The following is a 14,554-nucleotide window of genomic DNA, read 5'->3' on the forward strand; positions in this document are numbered from 1 at the left end:
CGAAATAAACAGATATTTCATAGAGAGCATTATAGTACCTATTATGTTCTACCTTATTCCTACTCATCCATTTTTAAAAATGTTTAATTGCGTGTATTTTTCACTGTTAAACCTCCTCACCCTCACCACAGTAGTTGCCTTATTGATGAGGTATAGAAAGGAAAGGTCTGATGGAAATTAAAGCACCATCTGGCAGAACAAATGCACGCCGAACGCCTCTCGCCTGAACTGGTCATTATTTTTTCAGAGTTATTTGCTCTTTATTAGGAGTCCCTGCGATATGTTATAGCCTTTGACTTTAAAGTCAAGCAAAGTGAAAATAACATCATTTGAGACGTTTGATTTCTAATTGCACTATGGCTAAAGAATGACCGGAAGACTGATGAAAACGTTGCTTGATGTAGAGAGAGGAGAGGAGAGGAGAGGAGAGGAGAGGAGAGGAGAGGAGAGGAGAGGAGGGGAGAGGAGAGGAGAGGAGGGAGGAGGGGAGGGGAGGGGAGGGGAGGGGAGGGGAGGGGAGGGGAGGGGAGAGGAGAGGAGGGGAGGGGAGGGGAGAGGAGAGGAGAGGAGAGGAGAGGAGAGGAGGGGAGAGGAGGGGAGAGGAGGGGAGGGGAGAGGAGGGGAGATGAGAGGAGAGGAGAGGAGAGGAGGGGAGGGGAGGGGAGGGGAGGGGAGGGGAGATGAGAGGAGGGGAGAGGAGAGGAGGGGAGGGGAGGGGAGAGGAGAGGAGGGGAGGGGAGGGGAGACGAGAGGAGGGGAGGGGAGGGGAGAGGAGGGGAGGGGAGGGGAGGGGAGGGGAGGGGAGAGGAGGGGCCTTCCTGGCTCTGCACTCAGGAATTATTCCTGGTGGTGTTTCGGGGGACCCTATGGGATGCTGGGAATCAAACCCGGGTAGGCCGCGTGCAAGGCAAACGCCTTCCCGCTGTGCTATCGCTCCAGCCCCTATAATTGCAACCATTATTAAAGTGTGATAAATATTTAAACACTTCTTGCATCCGTAACATAAAACTATTTCACGGTGATGGCTTTGTGATTGCTGCTTGGTACCCGGCAGCTAGCTAGCTTTTGCTTTCTCTGATACCGTCCTTCAGCTTGTAGGAGAAGGAATGACGCCCGTTGTCACGGTGATCGCAGTTTTCAGTTGGAGTTTCTGTCTTCTAGGTCAAGCTGATGGAACTTCTGAGATTGGGGTGGGTGGGCGGAAACCAAGGATGGTGAGCACTCGGGTACCTTCTTTATCCCAGTGTTTCTCGCAATGTTGTGGTGACCCAAGTTCCTGCCAGCAAGAAACTCAAAAATCATGCAGAGACTATGGAGAAGAAAAATGGGTTTCCACTGGGCATGCTTGTTCTTGACAATCAGATGAGCAACTTTCCATCATGCCCCGGGCTTCGGCTAAGGGTCCAGAGGAAGACAGACTAGAGATTCCCCAAGTGTCAATCAAGAATGAAATTAAAGGGCTGGAGCCATAGCACAGCGGGGAGGGCGTTTGCCGGGCATGCGGCCAACCCGGGTTCGATTCCCAGCATCCCGTATGGACCCCTGAGCACCGCCAGAGGTAATTCCTGAGTGCAGAGCCAGGAGTAACCCCTGAGCATTGCCAGGTGTGACCCCAAAAAAAAAAAACAAAACAAAAGAATGAAATTAAAATACAGGGGCTGGAGTGATAGCACAGCTGATAGGGGCATTCGCCTTGCATGCAGCCGACCTGGGTTCGATTCCCAGCATCCCGTGTGGTCCCTTGAAGGGCACCGCCAGGAGTAATTTCTAAGTGCATGAGCCAGGAATAACCCCTGTGCATTGCCGAGTGTGACCCCAAAAGAAAAAAAAAAGAATGAAATCAAATACAATTGTGCGTTTTATGAAATAGGCAGTCCCGATCTTGCCATTTCCAAAGCAGACATTCCCTTCTTGGCTCCAACTTCCTTTTTCCCCCTTTTTCTTCCCTGGTTTGAGTTTCCTCGTCCATCCCTGTGTGGGAAATAGCTTGGCGCTATTCTGCTGAATCATACTGCAAATTCACTGGTACGCCACCCCGCCTAGAGGCTGAAATCTCAACACACAAACTTATCACCCATCCGCTGCAGTCAGAGATTTTGGGCGTACTACCTGATTAATTGGGCTTATTCCTAATGGGTGGGGTCTTGCTAGGGAAGGAGCAAAAAGGGTTTTACCTATACCCTGATGCTGGCCTGAATTATTAATTCATGCCAGCCAGCTCTGGAGCAGGAAGAATAAAATTCTCCTTTCAGTGATGATCTGACTTTCCATCATGATCCTATTTTCCGACCTGCATCCACCTGGGTTTATATAGCTTTTATGTCTTGCCCCTGAACCGTTTCTGCTCTCTGGGGGCTGAAGCACCAGTATAATCTCCTAGATCAACCAGATTCCAGTATGAGCGTCAATTGTTCTGTGCAAACACCTGCAATCTCTAACGCCCCTTGGTTATCTGTCTTGGTTGGTGTAACGGGCCAATCAGGTAGGGATGAAAGAGAGACGCCAATTGGATAAATGGAGTATGAGAACCTAATAGAAAATTTTGATGATCCAGTTTGTCATTCCCACCATATTTCATCCAAATCTGCTGCCTTTCTACTGATTTTCTCTGTCACCCGGTCCTATAGCTAAATCCAGATGGAGTATCTAGGTATTAATATAGAAATATTTCAATGCTACGTTTTAAATTGTCCCTAATAAAATGTCAGGGTACGATGATCCACTTTCGGATCATACTGCTAGGTACTGGCCAAAGAGGAAATTTATTAACACGTTTTTATTATCCAATTTAATTTTTTTTTTTTACTCAAACCAGAGCGGGACAGCATTTAAAAAAGAAATTTTACAATTTATCCATTAACGTCATTTAAAAATAATCATATGAAAAACGAATTTAGAAAATGACTCGTAATGTAGAACTCTAATTTAGTTTATTATTCACAAACGACCCACATAATTCACAGTTTTAGTTGAATACAGGCAAAAATCATAATTGAACATTTTTTTCATTAGCTCATGGTAACATAGTCTATTCTGTATTGTAGTGGAGGATATTTCCTGGGTGGTTAGGCAAGGAGAAATTATGTGACATAAACGAGAGAGAACAAATTAGCATGTCAGTATTTGTACTACATCAAAATCCCAAAGCAGCCAGCGACAAAGTAATGTAATTAATGTTATTTTAGTCATGGTGTTAGGTACAAGATCCCAAAATAATCGCTGAACTTTCATGTAAGAACAATAAGAGACAAAGCAAAATTTAAAACAAGGCTGTTTTCAGCTATCCTTGCCCATCGCAAATAAAAGCAACATATTTGTATGTGAAAAAAAAAGACATCCCAGGAACAAATAAAATTGTTGACAGGAAATTTTCATAAAAATCCTCCACAAACACAGCTTTCTGTTTACAGACTAGAAGTGCAGAAATTATTGGAATGACCAGAATGTTCCACCCACTAATCTGGGGCTTCAAAGCTGTCCGATGACTAGCAATCCAATATTTTTTTAATATCTATAATCGACATTGAACTGCAATGGTCCAATATGAAATATTTGTTTCAGTCTTAAATAATAGGGTGCATGTTGTTTCGACACCCAAGAGGAAATTCTCTAATACCCTCCAATCTCTCCTATCCCCAGTGACAAATAAAGACCCCTGATTAGGTGTTCAATTTATAAGGTAAAAAACTCCACCTTAGGGCCAGAGCGATAGTATAGTGGGTTGTGCGTTTGCCTTGCACACGGCTAACCTGAGTTCAATCCGCGGCATCCCATAGGGTCTCCCAAGCACCGCCAGGAGTCATTCCTGAGTGCAGAACCAGGAGGAATCCCAGAGCATCGCCGGGTGTGACCCAAAAAACAAAAAAAAAAAAAGTTTTCACATTAGCGGGAAGTAACAAAAGCCTACATAATTCTGAGCAGTTGGTCCTCAGATAGCTATGACCCTGTCCTGCCACACACATTTTTCTCACTCTTTTCTTTTCTCCAACACTTGGAAACCCTATAATTCCTATTTTTTTTTGGTCAGTCTTTATGGGGCTTCCGTGATGCATGGCTGATTGATGACCCTCTCGGTCACGGGTCACTGAATCGATGCCTGCAATTTGCAAAGAGGAGACCTCAATTCCCGTCTCTTTCTCATCACGTAAACCTCAGTAGAGATGAAAAGTCGAAGCCAGTTCGATGCATCGGGAAAAGTCCAGGAGTTCTTCAGAGTTCTGTGGATGGGAAACACGGGTCAGTGGAATGAGGTGGACATACATGTGGAATAATATAACACACGGGTACATCATAGACTGATGATGGGCCCACACAGGGAAAATGTACGCAGTGTGAGAAAGTACAAATGACGTCAAGGGGATAAAGGCATTTTGGGGAAATAAACGTGGCTTGCTCAGTGAGACACTAATAGTGTTTTTTTAAAAAATGGAGGAGGAGGAGGAGGAGGAGGAGTAGGAAAAGGAGAAGGAGGAGAAACAGAAGGAGGAGGAGGAGAAAAATGAGAAGGAGGAGAAGGAGAAAGAGAAGGAGGAGGAGAAGGAGAAGGAGAAGGAGAAGGAGAAGGAGAAGGAGAAGGAGAAGGAGAAGGAAAGGAGAGGAGAAGGAGAAGGAGAAGGAGAAGGAGAAGGAGAAGGAGAAGGAGAAGGAGAAGGAGAAGGAGAAGGAGAAGGAGGAGGAGGAGGAGAAGAAGAAGGAGGAGGAGAAGGAAGAGAAAGAGGAAGAGGAGGAGGAGGAGAAGGAGGAGAAAGAGGAGAAAGAGGAGAAGGAGAAAGACAAGAAAGAGGAGAAGGAGGAGGAGAAAGAGAAGGAGGAGGAGGAGGAGAAAGACAGGGAGAAGGAGAAGGAGGAGGAGAAAGAAAAGGAGGAGAAGGAGGAGAAGGAGGAGGAGGAGAAGGAGGATGAGGAGAAGGAGGAGGAGGAGAAGGAGGAGGACGAGAAGGAGGAGGAGGAGGAAGAGAAGAAGAAGGAGGAGGAAGAGAAAGAGGAAGAGGAGGAGGAAAGAGAGGAGGAGGAGGAGGAGAAAGAGAAGGAGAAGGAGGAGGAGAAAGAGAGGGAGAAGGAGAAGGAGAAGGAGAAGGAGGAGGAGGAGAAAGAAAAGGAGGAGAAGGAGGAGGAGGAGAAGGAGGAGGAGAAAGAGAGGGAGAAAGAGAAGGAGAAGGAGGAGGAGAAAGAGAAGGAGAAGGAGAAGCAGGAGGAGGAGGACAAGAAAGAAAAAGAAAAGGAGAAGGAGGAAGAGGAAGAGAAAAAGGAGGAGGAGGAGGAGAAGGAGGAAGAGGAGAAAGAGGAGAAGGAGGAGGAAGAGAAAGGAGGATGAGGGGGAGAAAGAGAAAGAGAAGGAGAAGGAGGAGGAGGAGGAGAAAGAAAAGGAGGAGAAGGAGGAGGAGGAGAAGGAGGAGGAGGAGGAGGAAGAGAAGAAGAAGGAGGAGGAAGAGAAGGAGAAGGAGAAGGAGGAAGAGAAAGAGAAGAAAAGGAGAAGGAGGAGGAGGATAAAAAGAAGGAGAAGGAAGAGAAGGAGGAGAAAGAGAAGGAAGAAAAGGAGAAGGAGGCGGAGGAAGAGAAAGAGGAGGAGGAGAAGGAGGAGGAGGAGAAAGAGGAGAAAGAGGAGAAGGAGAAAGAGAAGGAGAAGGAGAAGGAGGAGGAGGAGGAGAAGGAGAAAAAGGAAAAGGAGGAGGAGGAAGAGAAAGAGGAGGAGGAGGAGGAGAAGGAGAAGGAGAAGGAGAAGAAGAAGAAGAAGAAGAAGAAGAAGAAGAAGAAGAAGAAGAAGAAGAAGAAGAAGAAGAAGAAGAAGAAGAAGAGAAGATGATGATGATGATGAAGATGATGAAGATGATGAAGGTTGGAGTTATTGTCCAGCAGGTGGGGCATTTGTGTTGCAAGTGACCAACCCAGGTACAATCCCCAGCATCCCATGGGGTCCCCTGTGAGGTAACATTCATTTGTTCTTTTTCCCTCACCCTTTCTTCCTTGACACAAGGAGCTTAGATTTATTGGGTTACACCCATCACAGTGCTCCTGAGGCACTTCCATTCCTCTGTGTGTATCTGTAACTTCTCCTCCGTGCTCTGCATCACCAATCTGTTCATCACCCATCACCGCATCACTGTCATCCCATTGTTCATCGATTTCCTCAAGCAGGCTCCAGTAACGTCTCCTTTGTCCTAGCCCTGAGATTTTATATATATTTTTTATGGCAAAAACATTTTTATTTAAATTAGATTAAATAATTAACATATTTTAGGGGGTATGGATCCATTTCTGCTCAGAGATTACTCCTGGTTCTGTCTTCAGGAATCATTTTTGTAAGGCTTAGGGATAATAACTGGAGTCAGGAATCAAACACTGATCAGCTATGTGCAAGGGATGTAATAATATAATATATAATATAATATAATAATAATCTTACCCAGTATATTCTCTCTGGTCAACCTCTTGTATATAATAACTACAAAATTAAAGATGTATTTATACCATTATTTACAAAATTAAACAAAGTTCACAATCAATCACAATCACAACCATCCTGTTATTCGTCGATTGCCTCGAGCAGCGTCTCCTTCATCCTAGCCCTGAGATTTTTTTTTTAAAAAGTGCCATATTCAAGGCTCTTTCAGAGTTAGGAGAATGAGACCCATCATTGTTTCTGGTATTTGGCATATTGGGTACGCCACAGGGAGTTTGCCAGACTCTGCCCTGTGGGCAGGCTACATTCGGTAGCCTGCCAGTTTGTCCACAGTAGGAATGAGATGATAAGATGTCGTGGCTGCGCGCTTCCAAGAGCTGAGTGTGATAATCTCTGGACTCTGAACGTTACTGGGGTTACACAGCAGTTGGTGGGTGTAACTGTCTAGCTACTGGCAGGTCCAGTCCCAAACCGTGTAGGCTTGGAGATCTCAGCCCCAGGTCCCACACACCTGGGTTCCTCTGCCAGTTCTTTTATGCGTGAGGTTCATCCAAGTGTGTGGAGAGTGGTCCCAGTATGGCCTCGGCTGGGGCCAGAGGTCTTCAGTTGTTGGGCCCTGGTGGGGACAGTCAGGCACAGGGTAGGAGACTCTGCCTTGTTCTCTCCTGGGAGCTTAGTGTGATAATCTCTGGATCCTGGCCGTTGTTGGAGTTACATGGCAGTTGGTGGGGTGTAACTGTCTAGCCACTGGCAGGTCCAGTCCCAAACCGTACAGGCTTGGAGATCTCAGCGTTTCGGATCTTCGGATTTTGTTTCTTCAGATCTCAGATCCGAAGCATTTACTTTGAAAAAATTAGAGTGTTCAAAGCAGGCCCAAGCCGCCTGGATACCGCAGCTACGAATAAACAAATAGCACAGCGGTAGGGCGTTTGCCTTGCACACAGCCCACATGGCCGACCCGAGTTCGATTCCTCCGCCCCTCTCGGAGAGCCCGGCAAGCTACCGAGAGTATCTCGCCCGCACGGCAAAGCCTGGCAAGCTCCCCATGATGTATTCGATATGCCAAACACAGTAACAACAAAGTCTCCAATGGAGACGTTACTGGGACCCGCTCGAGCAAATCGATGATCAACGGGAGGGCCTTTACTTTACTTTTTACTAACTAAATTAAATAAAAATAAGCAGTCATAAAACTTTATTAATTAACCCTGAGATTTTAGAAAGTGCCACATTCGAGGCTCTTTTAGGGTCAGGGGAATGATTCCCATCATTGTTACTGGGTTTTGGCATATCGAATATGCCACGGGGAGCTTTCCAGACTCTGCCGTGCAGGTAGGATACTCACGGTAGCCTGCCGGGTTCTCCAGAGTAATAACTAGATAATAAGATGTCACACACCCGTAAATGCAGCCGTGCACTTCCGGGAGCTGGGTTTTATAGTCTCTGCATCTTGGCCGTTGATGGAATTACATGGTGCCGAGGGCAGTTGGTAGGTGTAACGCCTACATAATGGAAGATGGGGGATCTGGATGGAGGAGACCCAGTCCTGATCTGAGCAGGCTTGGAGATCTCAGCCCAGGGTCCCGCACACCTGGGTTCCTCTGCCGGTTCCTTCATGCATGAGGCTCGTCTGAACGCGTGGAGCGTGATCTCAGCATGGCTGTGGCTGGTTCCGGAAGTCTTTGGCTGCTGAAACAAATATTCCCATATTCCCAAGCAAACCCTGTGACTTGTAAGGTCAGATCCTTCTAAGGACTCTGTTGATTTGTATTTGGAAGTGAAATATTGCTTTTCTCTTTCCCATGTGTTTTTTTGTATAGTTTACCTTCAGAGCAATGTCCTTTTTGTATGGACACAGGAAGACAGTTAATATTATGCTTTTGTAACCTGAGAGTTAATAATATTCACTCCTGGGCTTCTGCTTTCTTGATTTAAGCCTCAGTTGCCCTTAGTTCCTAGCACCCCAAAAGCAGGGTCTCAACGAGGGACTGGATAAACCCAGGTCAAGCTGTGAGCTACCGTGGCATCAAAACAGACAGGCCAAAATGCCATAAAACTTATAACAATTTAGGACCATGGTCGTGGACAAATTCTGTCATGATTCAAAGAGTAACAATGGGATTAGGACCCTGCTAGGGTTAGGAAGGACTAATTTGGCCTGAGCACTGTAATCTGAGATCTATAGCAAGATGTTCCCAAGACAGCCAACCAATACGCTTAATATATCTCTTCCTGTGTCCATATAAAATGACCAGAAAGATGATTAAGAAATAAATCTGGGCTGGAGCGATAGCACAGTAGGGAGGGCATTTGCCTTGCATGCAGCCAATGCAGGTTCTATTCCCAGCATCCCATAGGGTCCTTTAAGCACTGCCAGGACTCATTCCTGAGTGAAGAGCCAGGAGTAACCCCTGAGCATCGCCAAGTGTGACCCAAAGAGAAAAAAAAAAGAAAGAAATCTAAGATGATTGTCTTTTGACTAAGGAGAAGTCTGTCCTTAGATGAAATTCTGCTCTTCAGCGGATCTCCTAGCTAGAGGAGATCTTTGTCTTAGAAGAGCTTCCCAGGAAGGAAGGAAGGAAGGAAGGAAGGAAGGAAGGAAGGAAGGAAGGAAGGAAGGAAGGAAGGAAGGGTGGAAGGAAGGAAGGAAGGAAGGAAGGAAGGAAGGAAGGAAGGAAGGAAGGGTGGAAGGAAGGGTGGGTGGAAGGAAGGGTGGGTGGAAGGAAGGGTGGTGGAAGGAAGGGTGGGTGGAAGGAAGGATGAAGAGAGGGAGGGAGGGAGGGAGGGAGGGAGGGAGGAAGGAAGGAAGGAAGGAAGGAAGGAAGGAAAAAAAGAGAAAAAAAAGAAAGAAATCTAAGATGATTGTCTTTTGATTAAGGAGAAGTCTGTGCTTAGATGAAATTCTGCTCTTCAGCGGATCTCCTAGCTAGAGATCTTTGTCTTAGAAGAGCTTCCCAGGAAGGAAGGAAGGAAGGAAGGAAGGAAGGAAGGAAGGAAGGAAGGAAGGGTGGGTGGAAGGAAGGAAGGAAGGAAGGGTGGAAGGAAGGGTGGGTGGAAGGAAGGGTGGGTGGAAGGAAGGGTGGGTGGAAGGAAGGATGAAGAGAGGGAGGGAGGGAGGGAGGGAGGGAGGAAGGAAGGGAGGGAGGAAGGAAGGAAGGAAGGAAGGAAGGAAGGAAGGAAGGAAGGAAGGAAGGAAGGGGAAGGGATTTACACATGTTTGGGTTGGAGTGATAGCACAGCAGGTATGGTGTTTGCCTTGCACAATGCCGGGCCTACATGACTGACCTGGGTTCGATTCCTCCACCCCTCTCGGAGAGCCCAGCAAGCTACAGAGAGTATCTCGCCCCGCACGGCAAAAGCCTGACAAGCTACCCGTGACATATTCAATATGCCAAACACAGTAACAACAAGTCTCACAATGGAGACGTTACTGGACCTGTTCAAGCAAAATCAATGAACACTGGGAGAACAGTGCTCTGATTGTGCTACTTGACCTAGGTGTAGCTGTTACACTCAGCTTGGTGGTTGGACTCTTGACGAAGTCAGTGACACCAGGCATGGGGGAAAAGTAGGAGCCGGGAATAAGGTGTTGTGTTCTGAACACCCAGTTCCCCGAGCACTGCCAGGAGTCATTCCTGAGTGCAGAGCCCAGGAGTAACCTCTGAGCATCGCTGGAGGTGACTTCCAAAACCAAAAAGTGAACCAAAACAAAATGCTAAGAAGAGGATGAGAAGAGACGCAGGAGTTAGTGGTAAAAGTGGAGGGAAAAAAAAATGCACGATCGATGAAAATTAATTCCAGATGGCTACGAGATGGGCAGGTAAAACACAGCCAAAGAAGCATCTAGGATTTTCGTCTTTGTGTATGCTACCCATGAGCTCTATACGTAGAAAGCAGATTGATTTACAATGCACATTCTCCATCACACTAGCTATATTCAAGTGCCAATTATAGATCGATATATATAGTTTATCTTTATAGCTTACGCTTCTGGATAGGATCCAAATGTCTGCCCATGGTAGGTAGTCAATATCTTCATTACATACTCCATTTTACCACTGCACGTCATAGAAGAATCGCTTGGCAGAAAATCAAAAACCATTGAAAGTTTATGTTAGGTGACATCTTTATATGTATATATATATATATACACACACACATATGTACACATATATATGTGTTTGTGTACGTGTGTGTATTTATTTATTTAATGAATTACCATTAGATAATTCGAAGAAATAGCTAAGAGGACGAAGAACCTCCAGCTCCAGGCACATCTCTTTGATTCCACTGTTCTTCCTGCATTAACATACGCCTCAGAGACCTGGGCCCTACGCAAACAAGATGAGAACGCTATTCAGGTCTCCCAAAGAAGAATAGAAAGAGCTATGCTTGGAATATCACGTTTCACTCAAATGAGAGAAAGAATCCGGAGTTCTGACATCCATCGACGATCAAGAATCAGGGACGCTGTCTCGTTTGCCAAGGTGTCAAAAATCAGATGGGCTGGACACGTAATGAGATTTGGAGACGACCGCTGGACTAGAGCTGTTACCGACTGGATTCCTCAGGAGGTCAAAAGACCACGTGGCCGCCCACCTACCAGATGGTCAGAATTCTTCATCAAGATCATGAACGATCAGTTTGAGGCTCTTCGTGTTCCTAGAGCGAACAGATGCCATTGGGCTACACTAGCACGCGACAGGGACAAATGGAGACGTTACTGGCGCCCGCTCGAGCAAATCGCCGATTAATGGGAAGTCAAGTGATCAAGTGACCTTTAGATACAGTTACAGACTTACAAACTTTTGTGCTTGCATTTCAGTCATACAATGATCGAGAACCCATCCCTCCACCAGTGCCCATTCTCCACCACCAATGGTCCCAGCATCCCTCCCACCATACCGACCCCATACCCTGCCTTCCATCTCACCTCTGTGGCAGGGCATTCCCTTTCTCTCTCTCTCTCTCTCTCTCTCTCTCTCTCTCTCTCTCTCTCTCTCTCTCTCTCTCTCTCTCTCCTTTGGGGTGTTATGGTTTGCAATACAGGTACTAAGCAGACATCATGTTTGGCCCATAATCTACTTTCAGCACGCAGCTCCCATCCTGAGCGGGTCCTCCTAGCACCCTTTACTTGGTACTTGGTGCTCCCTTCTCTATCCTAGCTGCCTTTTCCTCCAGCATGGGAGGCCAGCTTCCAAGCCATGTACCAATCCTCCTGGCCCTTATCTCTACTATCCTTGGGTGATAAGCGACTTCTTCTTTTGCCTCAGACCCTTCTCTGTCTTCTCAGCACTGCATTAAGTCGTGGAGTAGACCCTCCATGGAATGTAGCAGACACACATCTTCATTTTTCACTTGTCTGTTCTGCTTCTCTCTTTTCAGGCAACACCTTCCCTCTCCCCCTCTCCTCTGATGGGCATTTCACCTGCTCACCTTGTCCAGGAAAACAAAAATTCTGCTAGTACAAGAATACCGTGGGCACAGATTTTTTTTTCCCACCCGGGAATTTATTCCAGATGGGTGCCACCACTCTGCAGAACTGGTGAAGAATCGACCGAGAACATCCCTTTGGGCTTATTCTGTTTTTCTTTCTTAATTAATATCTTTTCAATGGAATTACACTGAGATAACACAGTTTCAGAGTTGTTCATGGTTGTGTTCGAGTCATATAATGTTCCAACAACACCCGTTCCTTCACTTCCCCGGTGTCCATTTCCCACCACCAATGTCCCCAGTTTCTCTCTCGCTAACTTCCAGCCTGTCTTGATGATGGCATGCATCTCTCTCCTCTCTGTCTGTCTCTCTGTCTGTCTCTCTGTCTCTCTCTCTCCTCCCCCTCATCACTCTCTCTCTCCTTTTGGGCATTATGGTTTGCAATAAAGATACTAAAAGTGTTATCTGTACCTACTTTCAACACCCAGTTCCTGTCCAACGTGATCCATTTCCAATTATTTTGAAATCTTCTTGTAAACGGATGGGCACAGACAGTATTAAGGTGAGTGAAATGAGTCAGAAGGAGAGGGACAGATGTAAAATGACACCATTAGTTTGTAGGCTATAAAATAAAAACAAATATATAGTAGGAGACTAATGCTCTGTTGTTTTGAGGTAAGACCCCTTGGAGCCATGGGTGGTAAACTTTTTGATAGTAGCACTGCTTCGATAGCACAGCAGATAGGGCATTTGCCTTGCACATGGCCCACCTGGGTTCGATTCCTCTGTCTCTTTTGGAGAGCCCAGCAAGCTACCGAGAGTATCCTGTTCACACGGCAGTGCCTGGAAAGCAACTAGATATGCCAAAAACAGTCACAACAAGTCTCACAATGGAGGTGTGACTGGTGCCTGCTCCAGCAAATCGATGAACAACCGGATGACAGTGCTTCGGTGCTACAGTACTCCTGAAACTTCTAGCCTACAGGGTCCAGGGTGTTTATTCAGGGGGGGCCAAAGGGTCCTCCCTGTACTTGAAACTCATCTGCTTGGGATTTTGCCTCCCATTTCCAGTGAGATTTTTCAGCAGGAAGAGTTCTGCGAATCCCCAATCAGAATGTTCTGATTTTCTCTTTCTTTCTTCAATGGGAAGAACAAGATGATCCCTGTTTACAGTTTCTGATCCATGATGACAAAATGTTTCACCATTCACATCTGGCCGCTTAAAACTATTCATTGCACAAGACAATACTTGGCATTGGAAGGAAGAAGCAGATGATGATGAGAAAGGAAATAAAAACAAGACACACACACACACACACACACACACACACACACACACACAAAATCTCCTGTTGGCACAAAGCTTCCTTTTCCCAAAATTCTTCTTTTGAGTGACTGGTGGGGAATAGTTCTCTGCACCTTTGTCCGTGTTGGGAAAAATATCTCAGGGTGAGAGAGAATCAGTCACAGATAGCCACTAAATAGTCACCTAAAATCTGGCTGAATTTAGATTTTAAAATGCAGAATAGGCGTTAAAAAGTACCAGCATTCAAAGGCGCTTGCAGTGACTGTGAAGAAACTCAAGATTAGTTCTCTTAAGAATCTTAGATAAAAAGAATGAATTCTGATCACACATGGAACACGCTTACAAACCTACCTTGTGCTTGCTTTTATTTTTTGCCATGAATGTTTTCTTTCTACCTCCACTCCCTCCCACACACTTTTAAACAAATGCAAAATAACATTTAAAAAAAAGAAATTGAGGGTCACATGGTTCAATGTTCTCCTGGAAAATTTCCTGGGAGGGGCTGGAGTGATAGCACAGCGGGGAGGGCGTTTGCCTTTCACCTGGCCAAGTCGGGTTCAATCCCCAGCATCCCATAGGGTCCCCTGAGCACCACCGGGAGTAATTCCCGAGTGCAGAGCCAGGAGTCAGCCCTGAACTTCACTAGGTGTGACCGTAAAAGAAAAATTAAAAAGATAGAAAGAAAAAAAGAGAAAATTTCATGGGAGTATAAACCAGGGGAAATTGGAAATATTTGTGGCTTTCATGCATAAAATAGATTCAGTTTCCAGGGTCAGGTTGCTACTGAGATTCTTTATCTGTTTGACTTCAAGGGTGGGGAGGGTATAGGAATGTATTCTATGAGAATTTCCTGGGAAAATGTTGGCAAAAATGGTGCAGAGGTTGGGGGAGAGGGGGGTTGTCTTCTTGGGAGGACGTGGTTACACCCAGCAGTGCTCAGGGGCTTACTCTTGACTCTGTGCTCAAGGATCATTCTTTGTTTTGCTGAGGAGACCACATCTGGTGCATTGATTGATCTGCTGCTTGCCAAGCTGCTGTACTTTCTCTCGAGGTTTAAAGAAATGATGACTATCCCTCAAGATTTGATGACTATTCAGAATTTTGAATAAAGAAATTACATTGAAGGGGGGCAAACATAACTTTAGCGGCTAGACCTGCGTTTTGTATCTGGGTTCACTTCTCAGGGTTCTGGTCACCTGTGTGCAAAGCTTGTGCTAGCTGTAGGCCCACGCACACACTTTAATTTTAACAACTGATGTCTCTGACGGCCTCAGTTCATGGAGCTGGAAAGGGTGTTTCTTACAGAGGATGATACAAATAGATTAAAAACACAAATATAGGGGGGGCCCAAAAACACACAGCGGAAACACCATCTGCACTCCTATTGCAAAGTATTCACCAGAGCCAGAATC

The sequence above is a fragment of the Sorex fumeus genome, unplaced genomic scaffold (genome assembly GCF_029834395.1).
Source record: "Sorex fumeus unplaced genomic scaffold, SorFum_2.1 ptg000186l, whole genome shotgun sequence".
In the NCBI taxonomy this organism is placed as follows: domain Eukaryota; kingdom Metazoa; phylum Chordata; class Mammalia; order Eulipotyphla; family Soricidae; genus Sorex; species Sorex fumeus.